Source organism: Pinus tabuliformis, chromosome 5_2 (genome assembly GCF_031772625.1).
Source record: "Pinus tabuliformis cultivar Carrire ecotype Pingquan chromosome 5_2, CPIR1, whole genome shotgun sequence".
Taxonomy (NCBI): Eukaryota; Viridiplantae; Streptophyta; class Pinopsida; order Pinales; family Pinaceae; genus Pinus; species Pinus tabuliformis.
Genome location: NC_142306.1, coordinates 589,466,422 through 589,481,952, shown reverse-complemented (window position 1 = coordinate 589,481,952; position 15,531 = coordinate 589,466,422). Strand labels below are relative to the sequence as shown.

The window sequence follows — 15,531 nt, the reverse complement described above, 5'->3', positions numbered from 1 at the left end:
GTCAGCAGAATGATTGACTGTTGAAACTGCCCAGAGCACTGTCCATATCGGCTTGATGAGGACTGAAACTATGTAATGCGTAGTTTCTGTCAGCAATGTCTGCAACCTATAAAATTGTATCTGCACAATTATGGGGGCTAATAGAGCACTTCCTCTCAGAATTGTGTACAGAAAGCCTCGAGGCCATTGTGGGAAATCTCAACACAATTTCTGGGAGGAAAGAAGAGCCTTCACTCTCATAAATGCATAGTGCAATCTAGGCAAGGCAAGGTCTGGGCCAAGGCAGCCCAGACCCGCCGACGGGCGACTGAAAAAATGGAAATGTTGAATGCATGAAGAAGCTGAGTGTAGACAATAATGAATGATCATGCATGCAAATAGTGAGTGTAGGATTCAAAAAATAGGAAAACAAGTAAGTGTGTGAAGTGAGTCCCCGCAACGACGACCGTCAGTGTAGAAACAATGTCATGCATGCGACAACAATGAGATGTAATGAAAAACTTGAAACAATGCTTCTATAAGCTAACATGCATTAAAACGACAACAAATGTTCAACAAAACCAAGAAAACAACACTCACACAAACTAAAGTACAAAAAGCGACATAAAAACAACAAAAGACATGAAAAGCGGACTTACCCGGAAAAAACTGAGTTGAATGTATCGAATGCTCCTAGATCTGATGTGGGATGCCATAGATCCAAGATCGATGTGAGGAATGAGATCTGAAGCATCGAATACATAGTTTTGATAAGATCGAGGCTTATGACATGCATGCCACAAATCTAGGAAAAACGACACTTAGCAGGAGGTTTCTAAAATGACTTTTGCATTTAACCTCCAGCTGCTAAAAATGGATCCCTAAAAGATATGGATGCCTTTTGTTTTTGCAAGAAAAGAAACCCATGCATGCAAATCAAGATTGCTCAGTCTTAGAGGGAACCGTTCAACTTGGGAGCACATGCAACAACCTGCAAGCCTTGGAGTGACTTTTGCGCAGTTTCTGGGTTGAGCTAGTCTGGTTGTCCCTCAGGCCTACGCAATTTCTGGACTGAAGCCTTGGCTATCAGCTAGAACTACACAATTTTTTAGAGCAAACCCAGTGATGGGCTGCTTTGCGCAATTTCGAGAGAGAAGGCTGCCTGGCTGCTCTGCACATTTTTGGAGAGTAGTAAGTTGCCTTGATGGTTTGCGTAATTCTGGAGAGGAAGGTTGGTTCCCTTCCAGATTTGCACAATTTTCCAAGTGAGCACAACAACCAGAAAATGACCAAGTTCTAGAATGTCAGCTTGCAGGTGGGAGGCAAACAATTTAGCAAACACAAGATGATAAGCCACTGAAACTCAACTGACACATATGTACTTGTCAGTGCAAGATATGCTACTAAGGATCGTTGGTAGGGAGGCTCCAAAACGAAGCTAAGGAAAAATTTTGGAGGGTGGTTGTAGCTGCTACAACAGATTGCAAAGGAGTGGAGGGAAGCCACGTAGTAGATCTTTAATTATTTCGACAACCGAGTTTGTTGAGAAAATAATGTGTGAGATCCTATTAATGTTTTTGGTTTTATTGGTGTTCTAATTTCACCAGTTATAGAATTATTGTGTGGTATGGGTTTGATATTTAGTGGTGTGCAAATTTATTATTATTTTATTTGTAAAATTATTTCGATGTGTAAAAGTATGATACAAAACCACAAAAATGGGCCAATTCGACTAAAGGGACCCGTCGTGCTCTAGGAGCATTAGGTACATGCTATTCTTAATAAGGTCAAGTTGATGTGACTCGTTGTGCTCCGAGAGCACTAGTACAGGTTATATTTTTATGAAATGTCAAGTTGTATAATTGAATGTTGAAGACATTCAGTATTTAGACTGTTATCCTAGATAATGGGTGAATATAGCAAAAGAAAATACATTTAACAGATGGTGGCAGTTCTATAGAATGATTCAATATCAAGATTGTCCTTGAGGAGGGCAAGAAGCATCAATTTTGTAAGTTTGTCAACAATGGTCAGAAGCAATTATATTTTAAATGGAGGTTAAGTGATAGCTCAAAGATGTGGCGGTGAAGAAAGAGCGTTGTCTATGAGATTCCAGAGCGAGTGTAAGTGCTAATGAAGACTAGCTAGACAAATATCAGTATTGTTGTTGTAATGTGTGTTTACAACATTTGTTACATGTAAGCATTAAGGGAGGGTGTTGGAAATAATGATTCCATGTGTGTAATTTGTATTATAGGTTTTCATTGAGAGTTCTGAGCTGTTATTATAGAATTTGTTGCTTCTTATGTGTATGAGTTGTAGTTGTCTTATATCCGAGCCATATATTGACTTTCTTAGGATCTTAATTTGTCAAATTCAGTGATCTATATCCTAGATATGTAACCATTGTGATCAATAAAGTAATTAAGTGTGATTTGTGTGTAACAATGCACTCTCTCTTGATTTCTATCAAGAAAACATAATAAAGCAAAAATATGCTATAAAAATTCACTAACATTTGTGGATATGACATTTATTTTAATTAAATTAAAAGGAAAAAAGGCATAACTACCTTTGAAATAAATTTCAACTCTGTAACTATTACTAAAAATCTTTTGTGAATATACCATAAAGTTTAATTTACTGCACACCTAATAATTATTGCTAATTGAATTAAAATTATGAAAATCCTATTCCAAAATAAATACACCTATCTATATAAAACGATTAAAGATAGATTCAAAATGTGGATTTTTAATGATGCCTATAAGCATTGGTATTTTTGAATAGAGCTTTTGGAATTTTAATTTAATTATCAATAATTATTAGGTAGATGATAGAGATTTAACTTCCAAAGAATATTTTATTCACAAATCAAATGTTGAGTTATATCTCTAAAGTAGTTATGTCATTTTCCCCTTTTAATTAAATTGATTAATTAAAAAAATATGATATAAACAAGTGTCATATGAAATGAGTTATGATTTTCTAGACATGTGGTATTATTATTATTATTATTACTATTATCCAATTTTAATGTCATGACCAAGTCAAAGACCACATCGGTCTATGAGACCTCTTTGTTTGTGGGACAAAGGGCCCACCTCCACACAATGATTTCACTGCTAAGCCCACAAAGGCATACATACTCTACTCCTCTGGTTTTGACCCTGTGACCTTTTAGGACAAAATATATGTTCTTAATTATTCCTAAGCCATGATATTCTTACAAACTTATTTATAAATTAAACATATTCATAAAAAAATATTTATTTTATTTAAATAATTATTATTATTTAAAACAAAATTATAATTCAATTAATTTTTAAGGATTCCTTGTTTATTATGAAATAAATATTTTAATATTTATTTATCACATTACCCATTAATTAATTTATATAACTACTCAAAAATTTGTATATCATATATTATAATTGAATAATGTCGTTAGTTGTTACCAATAACCTTCTAATATATTATGAAAGTGGAGTTGTATACGCACCATTCAATTCGATACAAGTCAAATTTCACAATATACATGTGATTAATAGTAAGGTGGTTATGAATCGCTGTCTTGACGCATACCACTTAAATGAAGATCATGACCGCTGTTCCATCATATTTTAACGATAACAATAAAGCATTAATGGTAAAAACACTGAAAGTGGTATTACACATCCATGTATTGAGATCCAACCTACTGTATTCTTTCCTGGAAGGAATTTATCGCAGGCGAAACTCTCGAATGACGATGCCTTCATGGCGCTGTCTCCTCGTCATAGCCTTCAGCTACCTCGTTACTCCACTTCTTCCCGCAGAGGCCGAGACAGACGATCATGAACACACCAGTTTCTTTTTCGACGGATTTAATGGAACACAATTGATCTTGGAAGAGGATTCTTCAGTCATGCGCTCCAAATCCGTACTTTCTCTCACAAATCACTCGAGCTTCATGATAGGCCGCGCGCTCTATTCAATTCCGGTGCAGATGAAAAGAAACGAGACGCCTTCCTCGTTCAGCACTACCTTCGTTTTCTCCATTGTGCCTCCTCCCTCTAACACAGGCGGAAACGGATTAGCCTTCTTCATCACGCCCTACACGTCTCCCATGGGCGCTATGTCGTCCCAGTTTCTGGGCTTGCTAAATCTCACGAGCGACGGGCAGCCATACAATCACCTTTTTGCAGTGGAGTTCGATACGAGCAAGAATGCAGAATTCGATGACCCTAATGGCAACCACGTGGGCATAGATGTCAATAACCTCACTTCAGTCCAAGCGGAGGCCGCAGGCTATTGGAATGGAGAGGGCTTCCATGAATTGGGACTCAAGAGCGGACGAAACATACAGGCCTGGATTGACTACGATCATCCTCAAAGCCGCCTCAACGTTACCGTCACACTGGCCGGCTTGCCCAGACCGCAGAGGCCGCTCATATCTCTCAAAATCGACCTCAGCAACGTTCTGCAAGAGAAGATGTTCGTTGGATTTGCAGCGGCCACGGGGCTCTTCGCGGAAGACCATTACGTTCTGGCGTGGAGCTTTAGCACGAAAGGCGCGGCGTCACCCTTGATGTGTCGCGTCTCCCTTCATTTGCTAACATGTATTCCAAACCCCTGAGCCGGGGATTCATAGCAGGCATCAGCGTGGGCTCTTTGGTTTTCTTCTCGCTGGCGATTATTGTCGTCTTTTTCTTAAGAGCGGATTGCAGGGAAACGATCGAAGAATGGGAACAGGAGCACTGGCCCCATAGATTCACTTACAAGGAACTCAGCCTTGCCACGGGCAGGTTTCTGGACGAAAACGTTTTGGGGCAAGGGGGTTTCGGCAAGGTTTACAAGGGGGTTCTCCCCAGCAGCGGCGAGGAAATCGCAGTGAAATGTCTAACGAATGAGTTCACAGAGGGAATGAAAGGGTTCGTGGCAGAGATCTCGAGCATGGGACGCCTACGGCACCGGAACCTCGTTCAGCTACGCGGTTGGTGCCGGAGGGAAAAGCAACTATTCATCGTTTATGACTACATGCCCAACGGCAGCCTGGATAAACTCATATTCGGCAATCCAACCACAGTCCTGCCGTGGCCTCGGCGATACGCGATCCTCAAGGGCGTGGCGGCGGGGCTGCTGTATCTGCACGAGCAATGGGAGAAGAGGATCATCCACAGAGACATCAAGTCGAGCAACGTGCTGCTGGATTCGGAGCTCAACGGGCGGTTGGGTGACTTCGGTCTCGCTCGGCTGTATGATCACAGCGAGAATCCGCGAACGACTCATGTGGTGGGAACGCTGGGTTACATAGCCCCTGAGCTGATACAGACAGGGAAGGCCACGCCCAGATCGGACGTGTTCAGCTTCGGGGTTTTGCTGTTGGAGGTAGCATGCGGGAGGAGGCCTATCAGTCTGTTGGAGGACGCCGAGCGGATGAATTTGGTGGAGTGGGCGTGGGAACTGTACACGGAGGGGAGGCTGGTGGAGGCGATGGATCCAAAGCTGGAGAGGGGCACATATGATGTGGGTGAGATGGAGAAGGTGCTTAAACTGGGGTTGTTCTGTTGTCATCCAAAGCCAGAGTCGAGGTTGGAGATGCGATATGTTTGTCGAGTACTGGAAAGCGAAGCGCCTCTTCTTGATATCCCCACCCTGCATCCATGGTAAATCATAGCAAAATCGCAGTGCCTGTGTTTTTATTTAGTAATTTAGAAAGGATGTTTTAGGAGATATCGAAGTATTGGGATTAAAGAAGGTAAGTAGCAAATTTACTAATGTCTGTTGGAAGTTAAAATGGTATCTTAGATTTCATTAGGGTAGATATAAAATAAAGCCCATGGACTGGCTTTTTGCTTTGAAAATTATGGAAATTCAGCTCATATTTTGATAAAATCAGGCAGGAATTTTTCTAAATCTAAGTTATAGTTGTTAAACTTCAATGTTTTCGAGTGCCTTAGAGGTTTTTAATGGTACTGAATCCATTTCCACCATCAAAAACATGATTAAGCATATTGCTACTGCAAGATTTTTTGAAATTTTTTGCCCACCACTTTTGGCCGTGAACAATTCCTCCGCCTCTTAAACTACTCCTAAAATAAATAACAGAGTTATATAAATTAAATGTTATATAAATGTTTTTAGCTATCTAAATAATATTAATTTATCAATTAGTTTAATAGAAAATTTGTCATCTCAAAATGGAAAAATGGTTTGAAATCTTTCATTTTGTTCATTATTTATATATATATATATATAAAAGAATATTTTCATGTTATTAAATATAAATTATTTATATATTTTTATTTTTTTTTAAGAAGAGAAATTTCGGAAATATTTTTTAAAATAAACCATGTCTTGTTATATATGATGCAAGAAAATTCACCTTTTTTGTAATGTCTATGCAAAAAAATACTGTATGTAAGATATGCTCATAACCAAAGTTTTATGACCAACCCCCATTTAATGAGATCCCCAAATACTTTTATATAAAATAATATAACTTTCACCTGTACAACAATTCACACATATTGCTCCACTTCAATGAGTTCATGCAAACTCAAATTAATGTTTTCATGCAAATTCAAATTATTTAACATAACACAATACATTACAAGCAGTCATACACAAAGTCTTTGGTAAATCTGCATTTCCATTAACAAAGAAAATTTGTATATGCATAACCTCACAATCACACATTTCTCTCTTAGCTTGATTCCACATTCATTTATTCTATTAGTTCTTATTGCAGGTAGCCTTATCATAAATAGAATTAATAATACAATATCTTTTCTAAATCCTAAAAGCACTCCATAAATCACTCTTTTTTCCTAAATCTTAAAATCATTCCCTGATTTATTCCCTAAAGCTCTCATAATTTATTCACTAAAACTCTCATAATTTATTCCATAAATATATGATGCTTTGCTTTTGCCTTATAGAAAAATCTCTCATATCCATAACTTTTCTAAAACTATTTTATAATAATTAAATGAAACTAAAAATATTTTCAATTAAAAAACTATAATCCTTTACCATATGAAAACTGTTTTCAATAGTTTTTCTAAAAATCATGATGGATTAGAAGTTCTAATCCTCCTACATTAATATAAATAATAAAAAACCATTGAATTATAAAATTTAAATTGTAAAAATTTTGGAATGTTATTATAATATAAAATTTGAATGGTATGAAATTTTGTTAATTTTTTTTTTTAAGTATATATACCCCTCTCTCTATTTATTTATTTATTTATATATCTATATATATATATATTTCATACACGACTTAAGAAAGATTTGAACTTAAAACTGGGTGAAACTAAATCCAAAACAAACCAACTATAATTTAAAATTTAATTTAAGCCAAAAAGCGTTCTTTTCAAGGGAGAGGTCTTTAACGGAGTCTCCTTTCTTTTACAATTTAATTTAATTATCGGTGCTTAGAGTTTTGAGTTACTTATTTAGTATGGATGGTTTGAGGAGATATCTAAGTCTTGGGATTAAATATAGCTAAGTTGCAAATTCGCTGGAATTTAAAAAATCATTTTAGATTTCATAAGGGTAAATAAAGAAGATTTACTTAGTATTTAGAATTTTTTTAAATTAGAATTTTTTTATTTTTATTTTTATTTTTTTATATATGCATATTTGAAAATTAAAATATATTATGGATATGTTTAAAAAATATATGTGAAAATTAAAATATATCATGGATATGTTCAAAAAATGTATTTGAAAATTAAAAAATGTAGTCCAGATATTAAATGTCAACATATGTCGCATCGTATCTAAGTCTCAAATTTCGGTCAAGCAGAAGAAAATTGACTTTGGACCATTCTTCCAATTTGTCCATATGAAAATTGATGTTTTCACCATCGGTAAAAGACACGACTTTTGAGTTTTCGCTTTGGATTTCGCTGATATTTAGTGTTCTTTAAATTTGTCAATATAAAATTGATTTAAAAATGTAAGTTTTACAACCTGATTATTTTATTTTATTTAAATGGAAATATTATCATTCATATTGATGTTCTCACCGCTTCAAATTATTTCCTTTTTTATTATTTTAAAACATACTTTCACTTTTTTTTAATCTTTAAAATTATATTTCTAACCATGTTATTAACCCATTTTAACTTTTGTTTTAATTTTAAAAAATATATTTTTTACAATGTTATTAATGAGTTTAAATTTCATGAAAGTAATATTTCCCTTAAATCTTAATATATTATTATTATTATTATTATTATTTTAATAAAATAATATATAATATATATTATTATTATTTTTATTTTTATTTTAATAAAATAATATATAATATATATTATTATTATTATTATCTTAATAAAAAATTATTTAATTGGTTTTTTTTCCCATATTTTTAATTCTCCGTCATTAAATGTTATTAAAATATTTATTTTAATTTTAAAAATAAATTTAATTTGAAATTAATATTTTATAAAAAATTAACTTCTGAACAAGGTTCAAAATTTGAAATTGTATTGTCCTTAGAGAGATTTCTATCTTGTTGTAGAAGAATATAAAATTAATTCCATGCAAATGAAAATCAAAATAAAAAAATATTTGTCAAATTTAAAATAAAAATTGTTTTGGATCTTTTTTCAATTAAAAGATAAACAAATTTTTCATTTTGTCAAAGAGATATTCATTTTGGAATAGGGCTTCTAGAAATATAAATTAATTATAAATAATTATTAGGTGGATGGTAGAGATTTTACCTCCATAAAATATTCTAGAATAGTTTTAGTAGTATACACAAATCAAAGGTTGATATTTATTTCAAAAGTAGTTATGCATTTTTTGTCTTTTTAATTAAACTCATTCAATATGAACAAATACAATATAAAATAAGTTATTGTTTTTTGGTATGTGGTATTAAGAATCTCCATGATAAACTGAGAATGAATCTCTATTGTTTAAAATCTTGTTACATTTTTTTTAATATATATATATATTAAATAAAGTTATAATTTAGGTAATTCTTATGAATTTTTTTAATTTTGGTAACTTGAGATATGATGAAATAAATATTTTGATGCTTATAACAAAATTGGTGCATTTATGCATTTACCATCAATTTAATTTATATGGTTGAGCTCGTAATATGTTTTACTTGTCATTACTTTTATAATTTTTTCTTTATTAATCATTTTTTATATATCACAATAATTAAAAAAATGAAACAAAAAACAAATGTTAACAATTTTTCTCCCTATCATGACATCTCAAAAAAATAAATGTTATATCCTATTATTATGAAGCTTAGGCATCCATGTATCACTTGTTTATTGAAATTACATCTTAGTAGGGGCACTGAAGATGAAAACATTTTGTTTTGGTGGATCATTTTGCTGCTCATAGAGGAGAAAAGATTCCAATTGCAATAACCTCCAATTTGAATTAACTCCCCATCCTCTTGCTCCTTGGATTTAAAAATGATACCTACCTATCCTCCATGACTCCACCTATAAATCTTCTCACTTTTTACTCCACTTTTACTGCTTACATTGATTGCTTTGCATTTATCTTTATTACCTACATTTATTCTTTACATGACAATAAGCACTAGGGATCAAAATTGATTGGTATGATTCCTTATTGTCATAAATTCAATGCAAATTTAGTATTCATTCATTTATGTTGACAAAAAATAATATTATCTCTAGAGATGGGGTCAAGCATCACAGTGCACATGTGCACTAATAGTTAGGCCTATAATTCTTATGGGCAAAGAACCTTGTAAGTTATAGTTATTTTATGGAAAATTGTGCTTTTGGAGTTTTAGTTTTTGTTGTTTTTTTCTTTGTTGGAGATTACAATAATATCCATAAAATAATATTATATTTTGATTTCCTTTAAAATATTTGAACAATTGTTTGAATTATTGGGTCAAGGAAGAAAAATATTTTCATTATAAAACAATGGCCTCATAACATGAAAGAATAAATAGTGGTATTGAATTTCTTCTATATAATTTCAATATAGATTATAAGTAAATAGTCTAATTAAATTCCTTCCATATGATTTGTATATAGAGTGTCAATAAATAATCCTATTAAATTCTCTCTATATAATTTCTATATAAATTATAATACTAGTGAATTTATGTTCACTTTTTCAAGTGTACTTAAAATTCTTTTAGTAAATAACACTTCCATTTAAAGTCTACACAACTAAACACAATAAAAAATATAACATATGAAACATATATGAAATTTAAAATTATTTTTCATTCCTTATAAAAAATAATAATAATAATAAAATTATTTTAATAGATTGATATTAAAAAACTCAAATAAAATTAACCTTTCAAATATAACTCTTCCCTTCCAATTTAATCCTACTTCTTAAATATTAAAGCCTTCCATCCTACTTCTTAAATATTAAATATTTATGCTTAAGGCGTTCCTCTTTGAAAAGTCCTCCATGTCATGACATCTGTATCTTTAATGCACCATTGATTAAGATTTAAGACCGTTATTAATATGAATTTTCGCATCCAAACCATCATCTGCCACACAAACCATCATTTGCAATTCTATCTGGTGCCATCACCGTTTTTTCACACCCCGACCATCATCAAATTCCAATTTAATTTGAATTGGTCGGGATCTCTACCTTCAGCGACTTTTCACATCCCGGCCATCATCAAATTCCAATTTAATTTGAATCGGTTTCAATTTTTTTTGGATTGTTTTCAGAGAATCTAGGATTGTCTGTTGGGATCTCTACTTGCAACGGCTTCTCTGAGGTTTCGATCGGATCAAGAGGTATAGCAGCAAGATGAAAAGTTTCAACTTGCAATAGACGTTTCATGAGATTGGCAGCAAGAATCAAACATATTAAAATTATGTAATAAGAAAAAATATAATAAAGTAAAAATATGTATCACAAACATTTGTTGATATAATATTTATTTTAATTAAATTGAAAAGCAAAAAAACATAATTATTTTTAAAATAGATTTCAATTCTCTATACTAATTATTGCTAAAAATATTTTGGGAATATTTTCACTGAGATTAATTTACTATACACTTAATAATTATTGATAATTAAATTAAAATCATGAAAACCCTATTCCAAAATAAGCACATATTTCTACATAGAAATGATTAAAAATAAATTAATAATGTAGATTTTTAATGACACTGATAGGCATGTCTATTTAGGAATAGCACAATTTTAATTTAATTATTATGTAGATAGTAGGGATTTAACTTCCAAAAAATATTCTAAAATATTCTTATTAGTATTCACAAATTGAATTTTGAAATATATCTTCAAAATAGTTTTTTTTTTTTTCAGAAAGAAAAGCATTATATTTATATTAAGGCAATATATACATCATAATTCTGATGGGTCTCATGAAACAAGACCGCCACTGAGAGGTCAAATATTTTAGAATAAAACAGCATAGCATCTAGAAAAGGAAGAGTTGATCTTCAAAATAGTTGTCATTTTTCCCTTTAAATTAGATTGATTAATTAAAAAAATCATATAAACAAGTATCATATGAAATGAATTATGGGTTTTTAGATTTGTGATATTGATAATCTATAATATTATAACAAAATTTATTTATAAATTAAAAAATTTCTAGAAAATAAATATCTATAGTCAAAAATCTTTTGAGATATTTTAATTTTTTAATAATAATTTAAAAATAAAATTATAATTTAATTAATTTTTGTAATTTTAAAATTCTCACATATATCATTAAAAATATAACATCTATTAATTTATATATAAATAATATGTATATAAATATTATAACCAAGCTAAGCTGGTTAACAATGACCTTATAATATAATATCAAAATCAAAGTCGAGTTGTATAGGTATACACCATTCGATTCAATGCAACCCAAATTTCTGAATCGCTATCTTGACGGATACAATTTAAATGATGATAATGACCGTTGACAGATACATTTTAGATGATGATAATGACTGCTGTTCCATCATATTTTTAAGAATTAAAAAAGTATTAATAACCTCAATAACTGTCAAACCAATAAAAGTGGTACGATGTGATGAACGGTATTGGAAGTCATTGGTGACCTCAGGTGAGATTGGATAACAAATCCATGATATATATATATTTTTTTATCTGAAGGTGGTAAAACCTATCAAACTCAGGTGTCAAACCAACAGTGAGGACAACCATCTCTGGCTGCTATCCGCGAATGTCAATTTGACTCATCACCGTTATCAAGGAAAACCACGCCACCTGTAATAACCCGCTGGTGGTCCGTAAGGGAGCAGGCTTTCACTCCTGCCAGATGCCTCTGGGTCTTGGGCCGTTAACCTGTTTCCTTACATCCCACGAAGACGAGCTCTTAGCCAAGCAGAAGCAGTTTTAGGGAAATCCATGATATATTGAGATCCAAACACTGTTATTTTTTGGAAATAATTTTAATTTTAAATTTTGTTTAATTCAGAAAATTTATTATAATTTAGTTATCAAATTAACAGTGAGAATGGTTATTTCTAGTTATTAATTGCGAATGTAGGTTTACTCATCAAAGTTATTTAAAGAAAATCAAAACATAAAGGAGAATATTTTCACATCGTTAACTATTTCCTTATATCAGAAAAAAACCAACTTTTAACCAAATAAAAACAATTTCACTCCTACTTAATTACTATTACACTTTATAAATAAACTTTTATTTTCATATTTTAATTTTAAATCCCTCATGGAAATGAGTTTGATGTACAATTAGTTATTCTTTAAAAGATTATATAATTTGGTGCACTTTTTTCAAAAGTGATTTAGTAAAATTAAAAAAAAAAAAAAATTAGCACAAAAATTTGAAAACAAATATTAATATTTAAAAATATTTTATTTTTAATTATTATTATGGAAAATGTAAATAATTTAATTAATAAATGAAATGTTTTTTGTATTTTTTTTATATCAATTTTATTTAAAATTTAATAATTTTATTTAAATAATTATAAATGTAAGATATTAATTTACAGTGTTTGAATGTCAAAAGGTTTTCAAGTATTTACAACTTCCTCCAAAATTATATATGGTTAAATTCAGAAGAAAAACCGCATTTTATTATTAGTTCCTACCGACAGGTGGCTGGGACTATAGTAATCGATATGGTCTTGTTAGCATTAATCTGGGCTAATCCGTAGAAAAATGTATGACAAATAACCTAAGTGGGCTAATTCGTAGGCAAATGTATGACAAATAACCTAAGTGGGCTAATCTGTATGGCAAATAACCTAAGTTAAACTTACGAAATTCATTTTACAGTCTTATTTAGCCTCTTCCCGAGGCGCGGGGAGGCCGAAACATATGTTATATTGATGTGTTCCCATCACATTTTAGAGAAGGTAAACTAATGCTAGCATTAGTCGAAGAAATTAAATGCTATCTGAACTGATCTATCTTGGAGGCAATATCACTTAGCTAGGCTGGTATGTGCATGTTGACCACTCGTCACTCGCTGTCTTTACCACCAAATCACTAGGTGTCTTTACCACCAAGCTTATGGAAGGCTACGCTGCATCTTATTGTTCTGGGTCTTTCAGTAGAAGGAGCATCCACGCAGAGGACGATGAAGAGGCCCTCAAATGGGCTGCTCTTGAGAAGCTCCCAACTTATGATCGAAGTTGCAGAGACCAGGAGTTTCAATAGTGCTGCAGGTGGCCGAAGTGGACAACGAGCGCTTCTGGACGAAGCTCATACAGAGGATTGACAGGTAAAGCAGAATATCTGACGTCAAGTTTGAGCTTTCTGCAATGATGAAATTATACTAATGTCATGGAATTGCAATGATGGAGGCAATTTTTCAGTTGCACAGAGTTGGGATTGCGATGCCAACGATAGAAGTTCGGTTTGAGCACTTGAACATTGACGCAGATGCCCATGTCGGAGGCAGAGGCCTTCCTACTCTTTTGAATTTTACTGTCAAAATAATCGAGGTGAGGCATACTACACTTGTATGAGTCCCATATACGCATCTTTAATAGCATATCCCGCAGTTTTAGATCTAGATCGTGATTCAGATGTTCGTGATTGATATCCAGATTATAACCTTCGTTATCCAGATCCAGTACCAGCATCAGCTTATCCAACACTACCAGCAGTATCAGTATATAGATAAGATCCAAAGCCAGTCCCAGCAAAGCCACCAGCATATATAATTCCAGGCGCATACCTTCCATATCGAGATATAGTTCCAATTCCAGTTGTTGATTAAGCCATTCCTCTTACCTTGCTTCTCCAACAAAGTCATTGGCGGAGAAAGCATCCTTGTCCATTATTCTGATGACGAGATCAGAAACCCCTTCCGATACATTAAACACGAATTTCTCGTTCCACTCAGGATTCCTGCCTGCATCTGTAACAATTTCTCAGTGTTAAAGAAATAGCGATATAAGGGAATTCAGGGTTTATAACCAAATCCTTTAAAGCAAAAAGCCAGAAACAGAATTGTATAACTGAAAGGGCGGCACAGAATTATGTAACTGACTGGATGCTACGCTGCTCTTTTGTTGCTGAGTTCTGCATTTCATGAGGCAGTAAGGGTCCATTTGACCTGCAGCCACGATGAATTTATCAGCCAAATCGGGGATGCAGATTAATGCACAATAATTCAAATTCAATTAGAAAAATAATGATTGGATCCAGATCGGCTGAATAGCATAATTATTTTAACATAAGGGAGGGAAGATCTAGGGTTAGCTCAATGTAAATGTTTTCGAGTATTTGACCTAGAAACTGTCCAATTTAATCCTGTGAGGTTGACAACGCTACAGAGTCTGGTTTACTGAGATGCCATACACAAATATAAGAAGAAGGATCCATTAATTCTCAACGAAATTTCTCTGAAAGAAACTTCCACGGTAGTTTTCTAGTTTAAAGAAAAAGAAAAGCCGAGAATATTACAGAGAAAATCAGTGTTCTCCAGCCCCTCCAGCAATACCTCCAATGTTCCCTTCAGCATATTTCGATCTTCTGATTTGGGGGTGCGCACAATTTCAAGTACTTCTATCGATCCACTGAGCCCAAAGAAGCGGTTCATAATCTTATTGCAACGTGGGCCAGTTTCATAATCTTATTGCAACGTGGGTTGCATGCAATCAAGGCATGAGCACCCACGAGTCTGAAGTTGGTACACATGTTTCTTCTTTTGGTTTTCTTGTAGCATTCATTCTGATATTTTATGATTAGGCAGAAAATAGATTATGCATTCACATTGATACCAATGTTATGCTCATATTTTGATCAAGGAGTTGAGTTTCTCTTTATTAATGCGTTTGGAAGTTTTCAGGACATAGGCTTATGGTTGTTGTTTTATATGTATTTTTAGTTGGTATTTTAATTTTATGCATTCGCATTGATACCAATGTTATGCTCATATTTTGATCAAGGAGTTGCATTTCTATTTATTAATGCGTTTGGAATTTTTCAGGACATAGGCTTATGGTTGTTGTTCTATATGTATTTTTAGATGGTATTTAATTTTGATAGCTTCATTTTTCGTTGTAAAGTGCTGACCCATCTAACATAATCTACCTTTTCA

General features: G+C 32.7%; 1 long non-coding RNA gene and 1 pseudogene across 1 annotated transcript; one reads left to right on the top strand and one right to left on the bottom strand.

The window, feature by feature from the left end:
- Nucleotides 1-3,648: 3,648 nt before the first annotated feature.
- LOC149160361 (L-type lectin-domain containing receptor kinase SIT2 pseudogene) lies at nt 3,649-5,878 on the top strand (annotated as a pseudogene).
- An 8,363-nt stretch (nt 5,879-14,241) lies between these two features.
- Nucleotides 14,242-14,921, bottom strand: LOC149160360 (uncharacterized). The gene is made up of 3 exons (XR_016261230.1): nt 14,895-14,921; nt 14,479-14,544; nt 14,242-14,346 (listed from the first exon to the last, which is right to left on the bottom strand). It is a non-coding gene; the product is annotated as an uncharacterized LOC149160360 (long non-coding RNA).
- Between the last annotated feature and the right edge of the window lie 610 nt (nt 14,922-15,531).